The 21,699-nt window shown below is 39.7% G+C and overlaps 1 protein-coding gene and 1 pseudogene across 4 annotated transcripts in view; both read right to left on the minus strand.

Annotated features, from left to right (window-relative positions):
- The window catches only part of RBPMS (RNA binding protein, mRNA processing factor), a 187,871-nt gene that overhangs the window by 127,968 nt on the left and 38,204 nt on the right, over positions 1–21,699 (minus strand). The window lies entirely within an intron of this gene.
- LOC309651577 (MAD2L1-binding protein pseudogene) lies at positions 13,665–15,726 on the minus strand (annotated as a pseudogene). The gene has a single exon. The product of its transcript is annotated as an MAD2L1-binding protein pseudogene (transcript).

Consider the following 21,699-nt stretch of genomic DNA (forward strand, 5'->3'; position numbering starts at 1 on the left):
CCTATAATCATATCTATTTCCCATTTGTGCAGTCATTTCAATCAAGTCAATATTAAGCTTATATATTACTTATGTGTATGTATAATTATGTAAAGGGATGCCGGTCTCAGAACACTTGGCATGACTTACAAGCAGGGCTGTATGTGTTGGCTGCAAGTACTGAAAGATATAACAAATGTCAGAAGAGAAATGATGAGGTTTGAGGTTGAGAAATAACTGAGATTAATAAAAGTATAATATATGCTTTCCAAATGGATCTAAAATGTTTCAAAGTTTATTAGATATTTTATCTGGGTTCTCACAGCACTGTAACTTTTCAATTTCTATAATGGAAGGAAAAGACCACTAAATTGAGCCAAGTAATTTAAGTCACATTTCTGCTTCAGAACTAGCTGTTGAGGGCTTGGGCATGAACTCTCTGAGCCTCAGTTTGCTTATTTATAAAAGGAAGGTGTGGTATAGTTCATCTCCAGGTTCCATCCCAACTCCAAAGGTATAGTGAAAGGAAAAGAAAGGCTTTTGGTGAAAGCATACTGGGGTCAAAGGACATCAGTCAAGAAGACCTAGTTCTTGCCATTGAGAACCTCTCAATCAAGCCCTTGGAATATACATTTTATTGTTTTTACAAGTATATTTTTTAAATTGTGTGTTTTTATTTACAGTAATAAAGGAGAATGTCATCTCAAGCCACAAATTTAAAGAATTCAGCAGAATTGTTAGCACAAAACAAGGTAAATGGGCTCCAGAGTTACTGATAGATCAAAGAATCTGATGAACTGACAGCAAAACAGTCATGACTGAATCTATCTGAATTGGTTTTTTCCCTCCTGAGAAAGAGTGACTTAGTAGAGCACAGGGTTTAAGCCCACAAACTCTGCAGGCAGACTGCCTGAACTTGAACCCCAGCTGACACACCTATTAGCTAAATGGTCTTGGACAACATAGTAACTAATTGGAGCCTCAGTTTCCTCACTGGTAAAATGGGGGATAGAATAAAACCTATTCCATAGGGTTGCGAAGAAGACTAAATACGTGAATATCTGTAAAGCATATAGAAAAGCACCTGGCACATAGTAAGCATTCTATAAGTTTTTGTTAAATAAGTAAATATAACCCTTCAACTGCTATCAGGTAATACTTTTTGCTGGCGGGGCAAAATGAACACTAAAGAATGAAATTATTCAAGTCCAAAACGTAGGACTTCATTTAGACAAAGATACTTTGAAAAATTACTCATAAAACAGGTTTTCAACAATAGCTATTAAGGAAAAAACATGACCACTGAACAAACTGCACACACCACTTAAGACACAAATATTCCATTATTAATACTGAATCTCCAGAGTGAAATGCTGTTGCTTGCACTACCTCCACTCGCTTTCAGGAACTTCTTAGAGTTCCTTTTCAAGGTTTAACATGTGAATGAAAATATGCATTTATAATATGACATATTTGTAAAGAACACGAAACAGTACTCTTTCCAGAAACCAGCTCTCTATTTTCCATTTTGTGAATTTCAAACAGCTCAGGCAGGTTCCAAAACTGTTCTTCTCCAATTGAGGACGAATTCTCAAAATTGTCAGAACCTGGGGGCATGTGAAGGATCTTTCCTAGTGGACATGACTTGACCTGTCAGTGATCTCCCTGGAACCTGGTGTGCCAGCCGGGCTCTGGGCAGGACACAGGCTGAAATACGCGCAGCCAAAACCGTTTTCACCGTGCCAGAGTATGTGTTCTAATAAGACCAAATAAAGGTACGAGCGACTTTCCAGATTGTGCTGTCCTGTGGTGCCAAAACTTCTCGCTCATTCTTCCAAATGGCCACATCTCAGCCATTAAAGGATAATTTACTTGGAACCTCGTGAAAGACACTCCTAATGTATACATTCTATACAATAGAATATAAAACGTCATCAGAAAACTAAAGAACATCGAGCTACAATATGCCAATGACTTAAAACCTTTTTAGTGTAGTTAACACTACACATCACATGCAATACACTTTTTTGCTAAGTGAAATGTGTCCCAGGTACTAGGAAACCAGGGAACCTCACCCCTTTAACACTATCCAAGCGTAAGCAGTGCTTAGACAATTGGTCCGTAACTCTCAGATGACCCTGTAAGGCTGGCACAAGCACCATTTTTTCTTTCTCCAAATGTCTTAATCTGTGCTAGAGTGTCCCATTCATCAGAACATAATAAAATTTAAAACTATCAGAAATTTTAAATTTTATTTGCAATGCCATCTTATGGCTCAAAGATGTTAAAAACAGAATATCAGATACACATACACATGCACACACATTTGGTTTTGGAAATGAATAAAGACACAAACAAAATTACTGTTTTTCTAACCTCACAATCAGCACTGCTAATAACATGCATCAGTTTCTTCCAACTACATGAAAACAAACTTCCCAAGCCTCTGGCCTTCAAATATTCATAATTATGATTCCTTCCTTTTCTGCAACATTTCTTCCCTGGGCTCTACTAAGTCAGTCTTAACATCCATCATACCCTGCTTGCTCCTGACTAAAAGCCTCTTCTTCTTTTACAGTTATTCTTTACTTGGGTAGAAGGCTCACTTCTGGACTTAGAAGCCCAAATCAATCAAGTCTCCTTCCTTCTCCAAAGCAGTAGCATTCCGTGCCTGCTTCATTATTTCCTTCCTTCTTCGCTGAACTCCTGTTGCACTGTTTGTAACAAGGTCATATGTCTTATTCTGTCTCTATTTGTTTCACAGGCTTTAGTTAAGTCCTTTCCAATTAAACTATAAATTTCTTGAGAGCAGGCACCTTACCTTATTCACCTATCACTATAGTCTTGAATTAGGGATCTAAATTTCCTAAGGTTAGGGATCAAAGTTTCCTTCTGGATCTGACATTTACAGATGACACACTCACTTGGGGAAAACCACAACTGGATAGTATTTAAATTATTTCACAGAAATGGTCAGGATCCTAATTGTAAGAGAAGACGACTCCCTTTCTATCTATCCATCAAAAACAATTAATAATTTAAACCCGTGAAGTGGTTTATAAAGTATAAGAATTTGAGATCCTAAATTAAGTAACATTATCTAATAGTGGATTTACACAAACCAATAAATTCAGTGACTTCTAAGAGAGTACCATTAAGTATTTGATAATTTATTTTTGTTTTAATGCTCAAGGCCCAGAATTACTCTACTCCTAAATTAGAGGTCAACACAATTTGTGCCTTTCCAAGAGGAAAGAACTAGCTTTCTTCTGCAAAGTTCAGAAAGGATAGCACATGAACTATTTAATTACAAGAAAAAGAAAGCATAAGTCATTTCTCTAAACAATATAGTAATAATAACAGAAGTTTGTCTGAGGTTAAAAGCACATTCAAGAGTTAAAAGCAAAGGAGTTCTGACATAAGAGATGACAAATCACATGTTTACGCAAGCCCCATGCACACACATCTACCCCTCAAGTATTTGATGGTGCTTCATCATTTCACCATCTTAGATCTTCAAAACACTTGCCATTTTTATAACATTTTCAAAGGAACATAAGTAGTATGAAATAACATTAATTTTTAAGTCCTTGAAAAACAGTATTATGCAGTACTTAGTTATACATATTTCAGTTCTAAACTGGCAATCCCAAGCTGCCTTCTTTACTGTTCTTGGGGCAATATATGTTCAAGAAAACATAAGGGACAACAAAAAATATAATCAGAAAGGTAATCTGCTGAGGGAAAGATCAGATAATTCAGTGTTTCTCAGATATGCCTGATTACAAAGATGCCCAGGGTGTCTTAAAAAATAGGTTGCTAGGATTCTCCCCCAGAAATTGATTCAGTTGATCTGGAATGAGGCTTAGGTGTCTGAACTTTTAAGAAGCAACACAGATGATTTTCCTGTTCAGACACATTTGGGAAACACTGATGTAACAAGTTACTACATCCACAGAAAGGTTTTCTAGTTTTAAAAGAACATACAAAGCAATATTCAATTATGCTTACTCCCACTGAGATGAGGTTGTGGCCTTGAAAGCTCCTCACTGCCAAGGGCCTTGGGGGCTGTTGGGAAGACTTCACTTGATCTGGGAGCAGAGGCCTTTGAGCCAGGCCCAGAGTGAATCTCACACACGCAGAGAATTAGACCCTTTCATATGAGAAACAGATCTGTGATTATACTTTATGAGGTACTTCTGCATTTATTTAGGAGGAGATCACTAAGTCTGTGCTTAAACTGGTGACACAGTGAACTCTCACTATAATTCTTTACTGAAAATAATAGAATAATTCTGAGACACTCCCTAAAATTTCTGAAAAGCTGAAAGTTGTGGCTGTTTTGTTTTAGAAAAGGAGACTATCTGAGAAGCAGATCGACGAACCAATAGGCAATGATTAATTACTGAGAGCTTACTACTTGTAAGGAGTTGTAAAGCAGTGTGCTCCAACTTGAGTGTGCCTATTATCTCATAGGAATTTATTAAAATGTAGATTCTGATTCAGTTGACCTACGGTAGGGCCTGAGATTCTGCATTTCCAACTAGTTGCCTGGGCCACAGAACATACTAAAAAGGTTCTACAGGAACGACTGCCCAAACTTTAATGAGCATAAGGTTCACAGGGAGGACATGACGGTTATGTAAAATGAAGATTCTTGGTCTCCATTCCTGGATATTCTGATTAATTAAGGCTGGGCCTCTGGAATGTGCGTTTTTAAATAGGGTCCCAAATGATACTGATACAGGCAGCCCACAGAACACACACTGAGAAGTACTGCTACAGAGGTCACAAAGATGAATAAAGTTTGGTATGTCTTTCTGAGGAATTTACAGGGTATGGGAAAGAAGACTTTCTGTGCCAGGTAGCCATACTTCAAAGCAGTATGAGATACTCGGTAAGAACAGTATTCACAATTTGCTCTGAAGTTCGTAGATATTGATATTTTAGAAAGGAAAAGGTTTTGAAGTTTTGACTAGCTAACAGAAACTATTAAGAATAGTTTTTAGACAAATAGCATAAGTATACCTCATATGACATAAACAAATGTCAGGAATCAGCTCCCCCAAGTCTCTGATAAGAAATGGCTTGACAGTTGTAAAATAGATAGCTAGTGGGAAGCAGCCGCATAGCACAGGGAGATCAGCTCGGTGCTTTGTGACCACCTAGAGGGGTGGGATAGGGAGGGTGGGACGGAGGCTCAAGAGGGAGGAAATATGGGGATATACGTATACTTATAGCTGATTCACTTTGTTGTACACAACAGAAACTAACACAACACTGTAAAGCAATTATACTCCAATAAAAATATTTAAAAAAAAAAAAGAAAGAAAGAAGTGGTTTGATGCTGAAGCAAGTTGTCCCGGTATACGATCCTTAAAAGAAAATACTACAAACATCTCATTGATGGTCAGGAATTTGAGGCCTAAGAATCACTTGGTACTCTTCCCCACCACCCAGGCATCATTACAGAGGTCAAAGATGATAGAACGACAGGTACTAAGCCAAAAGAAATGAAAGAAGGACCAATCCTATACACTACAAGAAAAAAAATTCTTACGGGAGGGGCAGTAGAGGCGGAGAGAGCTAATCAATCTGGATGCAGCGATCTGTTCATCTAGTGTCTGAACAAATGCCAGTGTGGAATATCTAATTCCAACCTAATGATTCTTCACCTCTCCTCCTCTAACATCTAACATTTTAAAATTATGGTTTGGATGCCTTCTCTCTGAGTGGTAATGCCCGGTACAACCAGCTCTGCACATCAAACATGATTACTCATTCCTTCCTGCTTTCCTGTAGGCTGGACTCATTGGACCTGGGTTTCTTGGCCACCTCTGAATAGAGATAAAAGGCCGCTGGGATGCCCATATTTTTCATGATAACTAAGCAAAGATGACTGTAAAATATATTTCTGATTACTGCCTTCCTCTTATTGAAGTTCAACTGATGCTGAACTTAGTATAATACTACTTGTACTGATGATCTCTTAGAAACAGGAATGCAGCCTCGTTGAGGGAGCCCACAGGGGAGGAAGGCAGAGGGATATGGAGGAAAAAGCACTTCAGGGAATTGAGTCCTATATTCTAGTACTAAACACCTTTAACCACTGCTTCGTCCCTAAAAATTGTTTTCTAGGGATGTGCCATCTTTCTGAGGATGCTTGAAATAATACTGTAACTAACATAATGATGGAGAGGAAACCTGGAAGCTACCACTTTATTGTGGTTCCAGGCCAATATCAATTCCTGAATCAACACTGCACCTAGCTGTCGACTACTCTGCATTCCCTAGAAGATGGGAACAATTTGTACAGTTAATTTGATTTTTAAAAACAAATGGGCTAAATGTCCCCATAAATAAAATCAGCCCCCAGCTGCACAAAGATCTCCAGTTTCTCACTTGTTCTCCCTTCTTATCAGTATATCCATCACTAACAGACTGTTTCTTGCTGGAAAACATCAGTAAAATGACAGTCTTCCCTGAGAAAAGGCACTAATCCCATTCATACTTCTCGAGATCCTGAAATAATGGGAGCTACTTCCAAAGAGAAAACTGTTGGGGGCCGGGGGAGATAATCCGTATCTATCAAAATCTCAACTTAGTTTCTGTGCAAAGCCTTCTTGCTTTGCTTGACAACCTTCACGTGACCTATATTAAAACACCCACTAAATAATGAAAGACAGCTCAGTCTTGCCTAATCAACAAAGCCCCATGAGTACAGACCCTGTGTCAATAGCTGCAGTAATACCTGATATACATCATTTTATACAAGAAGTTTATTAGATATTAGCTTAGGGAGGTATGAAAATGAAATCTTCTGAGGCTTAGGGTACTGGGATGGCAGTTGTGAATCTAAAGACCTCAAAAGCCCAGGCCAGTGAAATGTGCTGGTCTGCCTACTTCTGCTACAGAGCAGGTTATGAAAAACAAAAGGACTCCTATATTGCAGCACCCAGGGCCTGTTCAAGACCCCAGGACTGGAACATTTCAGGGCGTGCAAATGACTAAATATTCTACCTCCAGGGCTTTTAAAGCAGTCTACTTTTAAAACAAATATTAAAATACTGGCTTGTCACCATGCTCACTGTGTGTTTTCTACTCATTTCAATATATGTGGTAGGATTTTTACTAAAGAAATACACCTGCCTTTCATCAGTGAGTATCATAAATTGCTAAGGAAAAATCATTTTACTCCAAAGTTTCTCTACTATTAAAGAATGTTTTCTTAAACTGAAGGAAAACCTAACTTTTATAGCTTTCAGTCAATGGGAAACCCAATAAAACCAAAAATGACCAATAAATTAATAGCTACGTTCACCCATGTTGCTACAGGAGACTATGCCAGCTTTTAGAATGCCAGTTATTTTTTCACAGTCATGCTGCTCTGGAAATCTTATGCAGCATTTTATGTGATGACTTCTTCCCCCCTCAAGTGTCATGAGTTCCAAGGTAGGAACTGAGACTGAAAGCCTGAGCTGGTTGGAGGGAAACCATCAAAAGTTGCTATTTGTTCACCATTTGGAGTTCCCAGCCAACACCACAGGTATGGGCGTGGTGTTCTGCTCACACCCTTCCAGCCCCTACCTGAAGTGACCTCCCATGGTGTCTGTCCTACCCTCCTCCTCAAAGTCTAGTTCTGGGTATAAGGAATAAAAGCAAACAAATCAGGTTGTAACCATCCAGAGTTTCCATCAGACTGAAAGGAAGTCTACTTGATAGACTTTCCAAAGTAGTCCATCTCCAAGTCCATTTCATGCGGAATGGCTTAATTATTAATTCTTAGGAGCTAGCATGCAAGTGATTAAATATTCTACCTCCAGGGCTTTTAAAGCCATCGACTTTTAAACAAATATTAGAATGTTGGCTAGTCATTGTGCTTCTTGATTGTAAAGTGACTAAACATAGCAATCTAAAGTTTCGTCATCTTAATCCATTCTCCCAACCCCTCATTTTAAGAGGAGAGTTATTTGAGAGAAGGAAACTATGCATTAATTTATTTTGATGTGGCAACCTGCCTTCCATCTGTGTCCCTTGTAATACCTCCATTTGTTTAAAAGAAAGATAAACTGTTCTTTAAAAAGGCTTGGAGCCCTGCTTCTAACAGGACATCCTAGTTGACTTGGAGTATAACTAAACGTAAAATGTAATTTTTCACGATTTTCTGTTGAAACTAAACTCTGCCCATAAAACCGTAGACTCTGGTCCTGAAGGAGCGCTTTCCAAAACAATGGAAAAGTACTCTGAAAGACAAAATGCCTAAGAGACTATCAGAGGGGCAGAAACCCCGTAGAATCTGGTCTCCAGCCTGAGCACTGATGTTGCTGCAGTCAATCTCCCTGAGGCCTGGTCTCTCCCTGTGTGAGACGCGGTGACGGTGCTGGCATCTGTCTCCTCCTGAGAGGAGGTGGTACGTGAGGAGGACAGGCTTCGTGACCTGCGAAGAACTAAAGGCGGAGGGAAAAGGGGGACATGATTTAGGTTGCTTCAGGATATGAAAACATGAGACTAAGTCAGAAGAGGAGGATCATGTTAGAGAATCCTAGTATTTTAACTAAAAATCCAAGTTTACAAATGCTATGAAGTTTTTTTGTCTGTCACATTTTCCTTTCTCTTACTTTCTTTTCTTTCATTCAATGAGGCTCAGCAAAGCATTTAAGGAATAGATACCAGAGTGGCAAACTGTTCAAAAGTCTGAGAATGTGGAGTTGGCACTGATCTAAATGCTGTTTTCCCCGTAAAAGGTTAACTTTCATTCTTCTCCAGCGTTCCTAGCTGAGTGAACAAATATGCCAAACCCCCAGATTTTTAATCCTGACTTCAACTCCAGGGGCAGGGCAGGCTTGATAACAGAATAGAGAGAAAAGCTGCTCCAGTGCATATGGCCTCACAAATGAATTGGATAAAGAGAAGAAATAAAGGGTATACAGAGTTGTATAATACTTACAAAATACTGCCAAGCATTTTACCACATGCAGTATTTAATCCCAACTCCAACCAGATCAACTAAGTCCTATTTCTGTCTCCATTTTATAGATGAGAAAACTGAGGCTCAGAAAGCTTAAGTAACTTGTAATAAAACTACAAAGTGAAAGAGACAAGACCTGATTCTCCTGAGTCCAAGACCTCTAACCCATTACACCCATTTCTACCCACTGTTCTATGTACTTTTCCAAATTCTTACCAATTTCTACCAGTCACCCTTTCTTTTTCATGCACCGCTGCTTCCATTTCAAAAAAATTCTATACTTGATAGATAAGGTGTCTTGAATTTGAGAGGCAACACGGTAAAGATAGGAAAGAATGGAAAGGGAGCTGGTTTTAAGACTAGTACTGAAACCAGTGGTAGAGCTAATCCTCATGCCAATGGTAAAAGGGCCACAGGGGCCAAACACCAGGAGGGCACCACCTCACAAGTATCCTGCCATCTTCCACCAAGAACGTCACGCTGAACATCCTTAAAAAACGTGCAAGTGACTTCACACATCCTTAATATTACAGCATTAAAATAACGTGAAAAATACCAACTCTTCTAATACTTTACTGACATACAAGCTAATCCATTAATTCTAATATTCTAATTAACACGAATTATGCAAAAATGATCCAGAACTAGAAAACAGATTTTTTAATGTTTCATTCTGAATTTAACAATGGACACTATAGTTGTAAACCATCTCAATTTTTGTTTGTTTGCTTTTCAGGCCAACACCCTCTTACTTCTAATAGCGTATGTATTCTCAGAGAAAATCTAGGAACACTGAAAGACCAGGCTATAGATTTCTGAGGCAAGAACAAAACGAACTAAGAGGCTTTATAAGTCTCCTGTTTTGATCAGGGAACGATCCATAATTAATCAACTAACAAAAAAATGTAATCACAAATGAAGTACGTGACAGCTATATTAACAGCATTGTTTAAAAATTTCCCAAATAGATTAACAGATACACACTAATATATATAAAATAAACAACAAGGACCTACTGTATAACACAGGGTACTATATTCAATATCTTATAAAAACCTATAATGGAAAAGAATCTGAAAAAGAATATATACGGGGCTTCCCTGGTGGCGCAGTGGTTGAGAATCTGCCTGCCAATGCAGGCGACACGGGTTCGAGCCCTGGTCTGGGAAGATCCCACATGCCGCGGAGCAACTGGGCCCGTGAGCCACAACTACTGAGCCTGCGCGTCTGGAGCCTGTGCTCCGCAACAAGAGAGGCCGCGACAGTGAGAGGCCCGCGCACCGCGATGAAGAGTGGCCCCCGCTTGCCACAACTGGAGAAAGCCCTCGCACAGAAACGAAGACCCAACACAGCCAAAAATAAATAAATAAATAAATAAATTTAAATTGCAACACTTAAAAAAAAGAAAAAACTCCATAAGGCTTAACCATCTATGATAATTAAAAAAAAAAAGAATATATACGTATAACTGAATCACTTTGCTATACATCTGAAACTAACATTGTAAATCAACTATACTCTAATTTAAAATTTTTTTAATTAAAAAAAATCCCCAAATAAATGCTAAATAACATTTTTTAAAGTGAGGTAGATCTACATTGCTGATACAGAAAGATGTCGAAGATACAAAAATATGATGCAGGTGCAATTTTGTATACTGACAAAATAAAGCTCTATAAGTATTTATTTCAACGCCAGTTAGATGAAGGACTTTTACTTTCTAATCTTTACTGAATTTAGTTTTTAAAACATGTTTTTTTTTTTTTAATAACAATTTGTCCTTACAAAGTCTTTCCTAAATTAAGAATTAGGAGATCCTTCTCTACACGTGAAGATTTGTAAGGAAATATTTTTCAGGGATACCCAAGACTGGTGATTTATAGATCCCAATGGCTGTATAACAGAGGTGGGTCTTTTTTTTTTTTTTTTTTTTTGGCTTCGCTGTGCGGGGATCTTACTTCCCTGACCAGGGATAGAACCCCGTGCCCTCTGGACCGCCAGGGAATTCCCGGGTCTTTTTTTCTTTTGGTAAATATTGATAATGATGAGTATCCAATGTTAACAAAACACTGCACTTAATATTACACACTTTAGTAGCAATGGCCGGTTTTCTACAGTATCTATTCTTCCCATTTTACAAAGTAATATATTTTTTAAATTTATTTATTTTTGGCTGCATTGGGTCTTCGTTGCTGCACTCGGGCTTTCTCTGGTTGCGGTGAGCGGGGGCTACTCTTCGTTGCGGTGCTCGGGCTTCTCACTGCAGTGGCTTCTCTTGTTGCGGAGCACGGGCTCTAGAGCGCAGGCTTCAGTAGTTGCAGCACGTAGGCTCAGTAGGTGTGGTGCACGGGCTTAGTTGCTCTGCGACATGTGGAATCTTCCCAGACCAGTGCTCGAACTCGTGTCCCGTGCATTGGCAGGCAGATTTTTAACCACTGCACCACCAGGCAAGTCCCAAAGTAATATATTTTAGCTCGGTACACGATTTGCCAAACTCCCTTGCTGGTTAAGGTTATATTTCTAAGGTCGGCGCACGGTGTGGGCAGAAGCAATGCCTGCAAGTTCTAAGTTGTGCCCATAAAGGGAGCATATCGTCCCTCTTTTCTGTTGCATAGAAGATATGATGGTGAGAACTGGAGCAGCCATCTTAGACCATAAGATAAAAGCTACCTGTTGAAGATGGCAGAGCAACAAAATAGAGTCCCTGATGAATACGGACCAACCACACAGACCATGGACCACTTTTCAGGTTTTCATGTGAGAGAAATAAATGTCTATTATGTTCAAGCCACGTTACTTTGTTTTTCGTTGCTGCAGTCAATGTCATACTGCGTGCATACACACGCATACACTCATGCTATAAATATCTCATGTTAAAAACAAACTTATTAAACTAAAAACTAAAAAATAATCTCCCCGTGTTAAATCTTAAGATAGAAAACAGAAGCAGAAGAACCTAAGATATCTTGGTTTCTTGCTTAACCTCCTTGGTTTTTGAGCAGCAAGTTTGAAACAGAACAGCCTCAGCCTTAATGATTGCTGGCCTTGATTCCTACTTGTTAAGGGAGTAAAATATAAGATTTAAAATACTGTGAGACTACTAAAAATAAAACATACCAAGTGACCTAATGCACCTCACAGATTAACCACAAAAAAGAGAAAAGTGAACTAGAAGGAATCACCAAACACAAACTATAAAATCATCTTTAAAATTAATATCCCACCTCACTATGATGTGAAGCAGCAACAGAGATAAATTTATACAAAGAAACAAGGCTTACTTCAAGGTGATTTCTGCCCGTTTAGATCTAACTTTCCAAGTTACTTTTAATGTGCCACATTGGTATGTCTTAAGGAGGCAATGAAATCAGTTAACAAAATTCTCACACAAATATATTTATAGACAGACTAAAGATAACTGATAAACGTTAGAGAAAAAGAAAAATCTAAAAACCCCAACATCAACTTCACTTCTATAGAGAATCAGTTATTTTTAGGAACTAATGAACTACTGACTTATAAATGAGTAAAAATGAAATTAGTAGTTCTTCAGAGGATAGATATACTTCAGCAAATTAATCTAAAAATGACTCTCCTGAAGTGCTTAAATACCTATGTATATAGTTACTTTTGTCAATACGTCTGTTTCTTACAGACACAAGGATAGTAACATTTCCTCTAAAATTTTAAATTTGCCCTTCATAGAGTACATAGTTTCTGCTTACAGTATCTGTCTTATCTTTTCAAAAGCATACATTATTTTTTCAAACATTCCACATTCTCATTTTGGTCAGGCTCTGACTGGCAAATATATGTACTAAGTGAAAAGAGGATGAAAATCTAGACGTCTACTTATTTTCTACTATAAGCGTCAAGAGATTTTTCAATGGATTTTAACAGAATAAGACGTACCAGACCGCTAGACTTTCAGGCCAATTGTAATACTAACCATGAGTTCATATGAGACAACTAACCCCACAGTCCTAAGCTCAGGAGGCTCCCTTCTTTGTAAAAGAAGACTAAAATCTTAGGAACACTTAAGTTACTTAAAATTTAAGATTTTTCTACATCAGATATTCTAGAAATGTTTCACTGGCAGCAAACCAGAGCAAAAGATTAAGATTTACAGGGTGGCTTTCTGTTCTTAATGTGTGCTTAAGAGTAGAGGCAAATGAAAGCAGAAGTCACACACAAAAGAAAATATTTCAGAAATTTGAAATATTTGAAAGAGATGTTCTTTAAAAAAATTGTTCAAGGAGGAGCCAACTGGTAGGCAAGACAAGATGGCAGTTAAGAAGAACATGGCTATGACCCAGCAATCCCACTCCTGGGCATATACCTGGAGAAAACCATAATTCAAAAATATACACGCACTCCAGGGCTTCCCTGGTGGCGCAGTGGTTAAGAATCTGCCTGCCAATGCAGGGGACACGGGTTCGAGCCCTAGTCCGGGAAGATCCCACATGCCGCGGAACAACTAAGCCAGTGAGCCACAGCTACTGAGCCTGTGCGCCTAGAGCCTGTGCTCCGCAACAGGAGAGGCCACGATAATGAGAAGCCCGCACACCGCGACAAAGAGAAGCCCCTGCTCGCTGCAACTAGAGAAAGCCCGCGCACAGAAACGAGGACCCAACGCAGCCAAAAATAGATGGATAAATGGATAAATTTATTTTAAAAAGATATATATACACACACACACACACACACACACACACACACACACACACACACAGGCACTCCAATGTTCATTGCAGCACTATTTACAATAACCAGGACATGGAAGCAACCTAAATGTCCATCAACAGAGGAATGGATAAAGAAGATGTGGTACATACATACAATGGAATATTAGTTGGCAATAAAAAGGAACGAAATAGTGCCATTTGCAGAGAAGTGGATAGACCTAGAGACTGTCATACAGAGTGAAGTAAGTCAGAAAGAGAAAAACAAATATCGTATAATATCGCTTATATGTGGAATCTAGAAAAATGGGTACAAAGGGAGACACAGGTGTAGAGAACAAACTTATGGATACCAAGGGGGGAAGGTGGGAGTGGGATGAATTGGGAGATTGGGATTGGCATATATACACTACTATGTATAAGACAGATAACTAATGAGAACCTACTGTAGAGCACAGGGAACTCTACTCAATGCTCTGTGGTGACCTATACAGGAAGGAAACCTAAAAAAGAGGGGATATATGTATACATATAGCTGATTCACTTTGCTGTACAGCAGAAACTAACACAACATTGTAAAGCAACTATACTCCAATAAAAATTTTTTAAAAGAAAGAAGAACATGGCATGTTTCTGCTCTGTCTCGTCCTCCATCTTTCTTATTCTTTTACAACTGGAAATAGGGGTAGACCTGAAACCCAAATGAAATAGTAACATGTGAAAAATACATGTCATTACGTGACCCCCACCATATTCACTTTAAACCACAATGATTTAACTATTCTTATAGTGATAAGCCAAAGGTCATAAAGTATAGAAAGAACTCAGTTCTGCATATAACTAACATTAATATGGAGCTTACAAATGGCTCTGTAGGGATCCACAAACCCTAATCCAATTCCAAAACCTAAAAGCTCAGAAAGCCTAAAGTTGTATACAATGGGGGGAGAAGGGTCGTATATGTAAATGCATTGGGTGGCAAAACATGACCTGAAATGACTAGTTTTCATTTCTCCCACTTAGTGTAACTATTTGTTTCACTGGAGAAATAGTAGTCTCCTTAATTACTAGGCTCTACCTTAGACCTCACTGGGGGTATTGTGTTTAGTGGGTTATACACTGTGTTATTTTTTTTTTTAACATTAATCCATTCATTTTATATTTAAGTTCACGAGTCACATCCACATTATGCCCCTAGTAAAAATTCTGAAAGGCCACAGCAAAAAGCAGGAAAGGATCACCTCCATAGGGGTGTCTGTCTATGGGCCCATGTTTGCTTTCCAACCCCCAAAAGAAACACCTGACCCAGCACCCTCTGGGAAAATCAGCCTTTGATTCAAAGAGATGCTTGTTCAGTGATGATTATTACAGCCCTAGCCATACCATCAGCCCCCGGGGAAGTCTATAACCGAGGCAGGCAGCCAGGAGGAGAGAACCTTCCTCTCACCAGGAATTAACTAGCTCCAAGCAAGAGATGGGTGACTTGGTGCCACAGGGGGAAAGATAATTTAGCCACTGTGTTCACGATGAGCATTCCCATTCACTCGTGGAAGCCCTTCAGTGTCACGGGTGCCTGGAACCAAATGTAATCCTCCCAGGCTGTAGCTGGGATGGCGGGTCGGCCACGGGATAGGGTCACAGCCAATCTGTGGCCCAGGCTGGGAACTCTGTAGTTGAGCTTGGGTCGAAACCAGTCTTCTCCACAGTCGCGGTGACCCTGTGCCATGACGATGGTGCCCATGAGTGCAGGAACCGGCAGCTCGCTGAAGGCATCAACCATGAAAATGGCTCGGAAGAGGCGGCGCAAACAAGCCGCTGTGCTCAGGCTCGGGTCCACGCTGTTGGGGGCCAAGCGGGACAAGTCAAGTTCGCAGAACTCCTCGGGACTGAGGGCATTGCCCCCAAGGAGGATCAGCACTCGTGGCCCTAGTGTCCGGGCAAGAGACCCTCCAGGTGGCTGAGGACGCTCTCCAGTTCTGCCAGGGTTTGCTGGCATTTCCTGCTGCTCGCCTCAGCAGTGGCCCGAGGTTTCTTCTTCACCACATCCTCTGCCAGAGACCACGGCCAGGGGCTGCACTTCCAGCTCCGGGGCCGCCATCACGACCTCCTCCTCCCCACTCTCCATGTGGTTTGAATCTGTGTTACCTTTTAAAATCTAAAAGATTTTGAAGCACATCTGGTCCCAAGGATTTCAGAGAAGGAAGTGTGGACCTGTATCAACTCAATCACTCTTATCACAACCCTCTGAGATAGGAGTTAATTTGCAAACGAGGTTAACTAAGGGTTAAGGAACCTACCCAAGGTCAAAAAAGTTGGTAAGTGTTAAAGCTGAGATTTCAATTCAAGCAGCTCAGAGCCTGGACTCTTAACATTATGCTATGCAGTCTTGTCTTTTCTCTTTTACAGCATCCAGATGAATGAGGTTTTGGATTTTCTAGTCATAATTACCAAAGTTATTCATGCAGGACACAAAAAAATCTTAAAAACCATATTGAGGCTTCAGGAAAAGAACAATAAGTACTGCATTTTAGGAAAAAGACTGGGTCTATATTTATGCCTGTATTTCATAAACCACACTCACACGGCGCATTGCTCCAGATTAGCGTTGTGGGTACAGGGCAGAGCTCGAATGGGCTCTGTCACAGCCATCCTCGGTTATCGAGGAGCCATTGCCAGTGGGTGTGGAGGAAGTTGTCTAAGCACACGCTTTTTTCAATCGCCCCTACTGTCACAAGGGGATGTTTCAGGGGACATTAATATCGACACCATGATTAAAGAAAAATTATTATGGGGGGTTAAAAAAAAAAGGTCACAATTAAGAGTCATCGCATCGGGCTTCCCTGGTGGCGCAGTGGCTGAGAATCTGCCTGCCAATGCAGGGGACACGGGTTCGAGCCCTGGTCTGGGAAGATCCCACATGCCGCGGAGCAACTGGGCCCGTGAGCCACAACTACTGAGCCTGCGCGTCTGGAGCCTGTACTCCGCAACAAGAGAGGCCACGACAGTGAGAGGCCCGCGCACCGCGATGAAGAGTGGCCCCTGCTTGCCACAACTAGAGAAAGCCCTCGCACAGAAACGAAGACCCAACACAGCCAAAAATAAATAAACAAATAAATTTAAGAAAAAAAAAAAGAGAAGAGCCTCTTATAAAAATAAAAAAAAAAAGAGTCATCGCATCAGTGGTGACAGCTAATGGCCAAGCTGTTTAGCCTTTCCCTGGAAACCTTAATTCAGTTACTAGTATCATCCCCAAAGCCATCCTGACCTTCCCTCTTCTCTCCGCAGGAAACTTAATAGGTCTCTTACTTGGTGCCCTCCCACTCTTGACAGCAGGCTCGGGCTCAGGCCCAGCCGGTGCCCTCGGCCTCCCTACCAAGATGGCATCCGGCAGGGTGTCCCGCCACCGTAAGTGCGGCTGCACACCAGACACAGCTTCCGGCTGTGGGGACTGCTCTCCGGTGCCGCGTGCATCAGTCGAAGGAAGAGAAAGGCAGGCGGCGATCCGAGGGCTTAAGGGGCACCATCTTTAGCAAAACAGGAAGACTTCAGGGAAGACAGCGGGAGTAGGGAGAATGTAATTAAGATGAGAAGGCTGTGACCGGCTGGGAGGGTTTACAGAAACAAGATAAATGACTGGCCGGGAGGGTTTACAGAAACAAGATAAAGTGCCACCAACGCCACATTTGGGAGCTGCCAGAGTCAGAGGAAGCAAGAAGAGGGAAGAAAACCTTCAAGGGACACAGGAGTGCTACAGAACTAAGGGCAAAAGGGAAAAAAGCAATGAGGACCTGGAAGTGCAGAGAATGAGAAAACGGAGTGTGAAGAATCTCAAGTGTTTTATTTCATTTTTTGGCTTAATTATGCCTATATCACCAGAGGGAACATTTGGCATACTAAAGGTCCAAAAAAGTATGGTTCAAAATTAAGTCACTACTTGCTCTTAGTTCAGTAATTTCCCATATTTTTCTATCCAAGTTACTTCTTTCTCTAATATGTGTAGTCTATAGGAGGCTGATCATGTTGTTTCTGATACGACTGTTAAGAGGATACACGAATAAATAAACACTACAGTGGAAAAACTCCCAAAACATTAGATTTTTTTTCTATTTTTGGAGGGTTCATTTTTTCCACATTTAACAGCAAGGAAACAATCTTGATACTACCTAGCGTCTGTAACAGAAAAAGGACAGATACTAGGCATTATGATGGAAAAAGTGAAACACTGGGGAGTTGAAGAGATCCACCACCTTATCCATCTTTCTAGACTGTTCGGTCTCTGGAACATTTCCATTAATGGGCAAGAAACATCCTAGTGCACTGTGTACACCTGTTATTTGTAAACTCTGACATGAATCATGCTTTCTCCACAATCTGGTCCACTGAACTTGACTTTTTTTCTATCAGCCTAATACCTGTGCCAAGTTTGAGGTCTGCAATTTTAGCTACACAATGTTCCACTGCTTTTTCTACCCTGGTTAAAAATTTCCCTACTGGCTTTGCTGAAAATCAAGAAGAAACAATATACCAGACCTATTAAAAGCAAGTTAAAGAACAATTTAAAACCCCAGCTTTTTAGACTACACCCGAATCTCCTATTTGTGTACACTCAGGCACTCAAAAATTATTTGATCATTATGGTTAGTGTGAAAATTTGATAATTACTATAGAAAACAAAACAAAATAACAAGTGCTGCCGAAAATGTGAAGAAATTGGAACGCTTCTTCACCGTTAGTGGGAATGCAAATTGGTGTCGCTGCTATGGAAAACAGTATGGCAGTTCCTCAAAAAATTACACAAAGAATTACCATATGATTCAACTATCCCACCTCGGGGTATATATCCAAAAGAATTGAAAACAGGATCTTGTGAAGATATTTGCACACCCATGTTCATAGCAGCATAAGCCACAGTATATCCAGGAGGTGGAAGCCATCCAAATGCCCATCAACGAATGAGTGAACAAACAAAACAAACTGTGGTCTATACATACAATGGAATACTATTCAGCTTTAAAAAGGAAGGAAATCCTGTCACATGCTACAACATGCATGAACCTGAGGACATTATGCTCAGTGAAGTAAGCCAGTCACAAAAAAGACATACTGTATGACTCCACTTATACAGGATTACCTAAAGTAGACAAATACACAGAAACAGAAAGTAGAATGGTGGCTGCCAGGGGCTGGAGGAAGGGGGGAAATGGGGAGTTGTTTAACAGTTACAAAGTTTCAGCTTTGTAAGAAAAAAAGTTCTGGAGATCTGTTGCATAACAATGTGAATATACTTAACATTATTGAACTGTACATTTTAAAATGGTTAAGACGGCAAATTTTGTGTTTTAACCACAATTTAAAAATTTTTTTAATTATATAAAAGAAGAAACAATTAGCAAGAGAGAAGCAAATTGAAGATTACCTCTACAGAAGAACTTTTTTCTTGTAACTTTCAGAATGTCAAAAGATTTCTAACGACATTCCTTTTTTGAGACGTTCACTGCAAGTCAGCCTATTTAAGGTTCTCTTAGGTCCTACTATAAAAGGTTCCTTGTAAACCATGAATCAGTGCGTCTACATCATTATGCTATCCTGAGAAAGGACTCTCAAAGGAGAAGATTTTGCTTTATGAATTATCAAAATTACTTTTAACTTCTTAGAAATTGCCGGTTCATGACTCCTCCGACTCAGCTGTAAGATTCGACAAGAAACATAGAAGAACACATCCTTTCCTTCTGGCTTTAGGATTAAAGTGATTTACTTTTAACTTACGCACGCATAAAGTTTATCCTCCAAACATTATTTCACATTAGTGACTGATCACAGCTCACATTAGCTTCATCTAAAATTAGGTCAAAATAACCACTAGTATTACAGTATCAGAGTATGTTTGACACTTCCAAGTAAATTCAGATATTCCCCCTCTGCAAACAGACATTTCAAATAAGACTGTATCTTTCTATTTCTAGCTCTGTATATAAATACAAACTTGACATAAACAGTGGCACATCTAGGCTATTTAATAATATATATCATTAATACAAAGGGAAAGAAAAACATAAAAAGGTAGAGTAGTATAGTCTGTACTTGAAATGCCTCTCCCTTCACCCCACCCCCACCCCATGTGTGTTAGGATAAAGAAGTAAATAATTTAATTCCAACTGCAGAAGTAAATGGTAATTCTTAATCCTCTGTGAAAGGTAATCAGCTACACCTTGTTTTCTTCGGCTGCACCATGTGGCTTGTGGGATCTTAGTTCCCCAACCCGGGCCCTTGGCAGTGAGTGCAGAGTCCTAACCACTGGACTGCCAGGGAATTCCAGTTACACCTTTGCTTGAATAAGTGTTTCCTCTACCAAATCACTTAGAAGTTTCAGGTAAAATGGCATTCTTGGCTGCTATCGTCTTCCCTACCCCTTGCAATAATGACCACCATCAACTTCTGGTTCCACATACTGTCAGTCTACTTCACTGCACAGGTAGGACAGATGGGGCAAATTTACTTAGTTATACTCTGTATCTGATAAAGGTTATAATGACCACCCTAAAACTTGGGAAGAAGAAGAGTAAGACTAGCAGTTGGCTCAGAAATTTTACAATTATTTAGAGAACCCTGTTGATTAGTTTTTATTTTACTAAAAGCCACTAGGCTATTTATCAGCAAGGGAAGAGGAAGATGGGAATGAATACTAAGCAAATAAATATCTAAAACTGTGCTCTAAGACAAACTTCCATAATAGATAAATCATTTCCTAAGTAAAAACAACAGTTTTGTTTTTGTTTTTTTTTTAAAGCACTCAGAGTTCAACACAAAATTCTTCTGAAGTGAACTTGCTTATCCAAGTGGCAGGCTTTGATAAGATCAATTTTAACGTTTGACCTATAATCCCAACAACTCCAGGTCAAACTGCTACACGTATAATGACGAAGAGTATAAACATATAAAGGTTCATTATTTATTCAATTCAACTGTTCTTACTTATTCAAATGTTCAAGAAACATTAAATCCCATGAGCAAGGATCTCTGCTAGTACAAAATCCAATCGTATGAATTCAACACAATGAATCCATCTTTCTTTTGAAAACAGAAACACAAGCAAACCATAACTGCATGAAAAAATGTAAGGGCACCAGCAAGCTGTGGTAACCACATACCCCAGCCTTGGAGAAGCAGAGAAGCAGGATGACATGTGCTGAGAAAGCTAATGTAGTCCTAAGTGACAGTAATGTTAGATAAAGGAATGTAATGGTGTCAACATGTTCTGCATAGAAGGGCTATACACAGAGCACAAAACCCCATCTGAAGACTTCCCAGAGAAGAGCAATCAGGTCAGGAAATCAACTGGAAACTATGGCATATAAAAATGGTTGAACAAAGTAGAGATGTTTATCCTGAAGGGAAAAATACAAGGCTCAGGAGAAATTTGACAGCACATTTAAAATATTTACAGCTGCCCTGTACAAGGAGTTAGTTAATTATGTTGTCATCCAACTAGGCAGGAATAGTACTGAGCATGGAAGTCACAGTTCTAGGAGTGCAGAACCACTGAAACTGTCCCTAGTAAATGGGCTACCTTGGAGAATAGAAAGCTCCTGGCAGCAGGAAATGTTTAAAGTGTTCAGAAAAGTCAAAAGAAAACCTGGAGTAATTACTTTTCCGAACCTCTAAACATCTTCTGGTGCCAGGAGCTTTCTATTCTCCAAGGTAGTCTGTTTCACTATGAACAATTATTTTCTTCAAAAGAAAAATGGGGATAATTATTGAAAATAACTAAATTCCAAATAAGGACTTAAGGAAATGTCAGAAAAATTGTTGCTCCTTCCCTGTATTTATCCATATTCCAAATGTTTTTTCTATCTTGAATCAATATATTGCTGACTTAATCTAACCAAAGATTGTTCTTCTCCCAGTCACCAACTTACCTTTGAAACCTCTTCAAGATTATTCCGGATACAGAGTCTTCCCTAACTCATCACTCCACCACCACAAACACACAACCACACACAGACTGTGCACACATCCCCATTGGCTGCTGTCTCTTTAATCTGTGTATATCATCAACACAGTACTCATTGT

Source organism: Balaenoptera physalus (genome assembly GCF_965194825.1).
Source record: "Balaenoptera physalus genome assembly, chromosome: 21".
Taxonomy (NCBI): domain Eukaryota; kingdom Metazoa; phylum Chordata; class Mammalia; order Artiodactyla; family Balaenopteridae; genus Balaenoptera; species Balaenoptera physalus.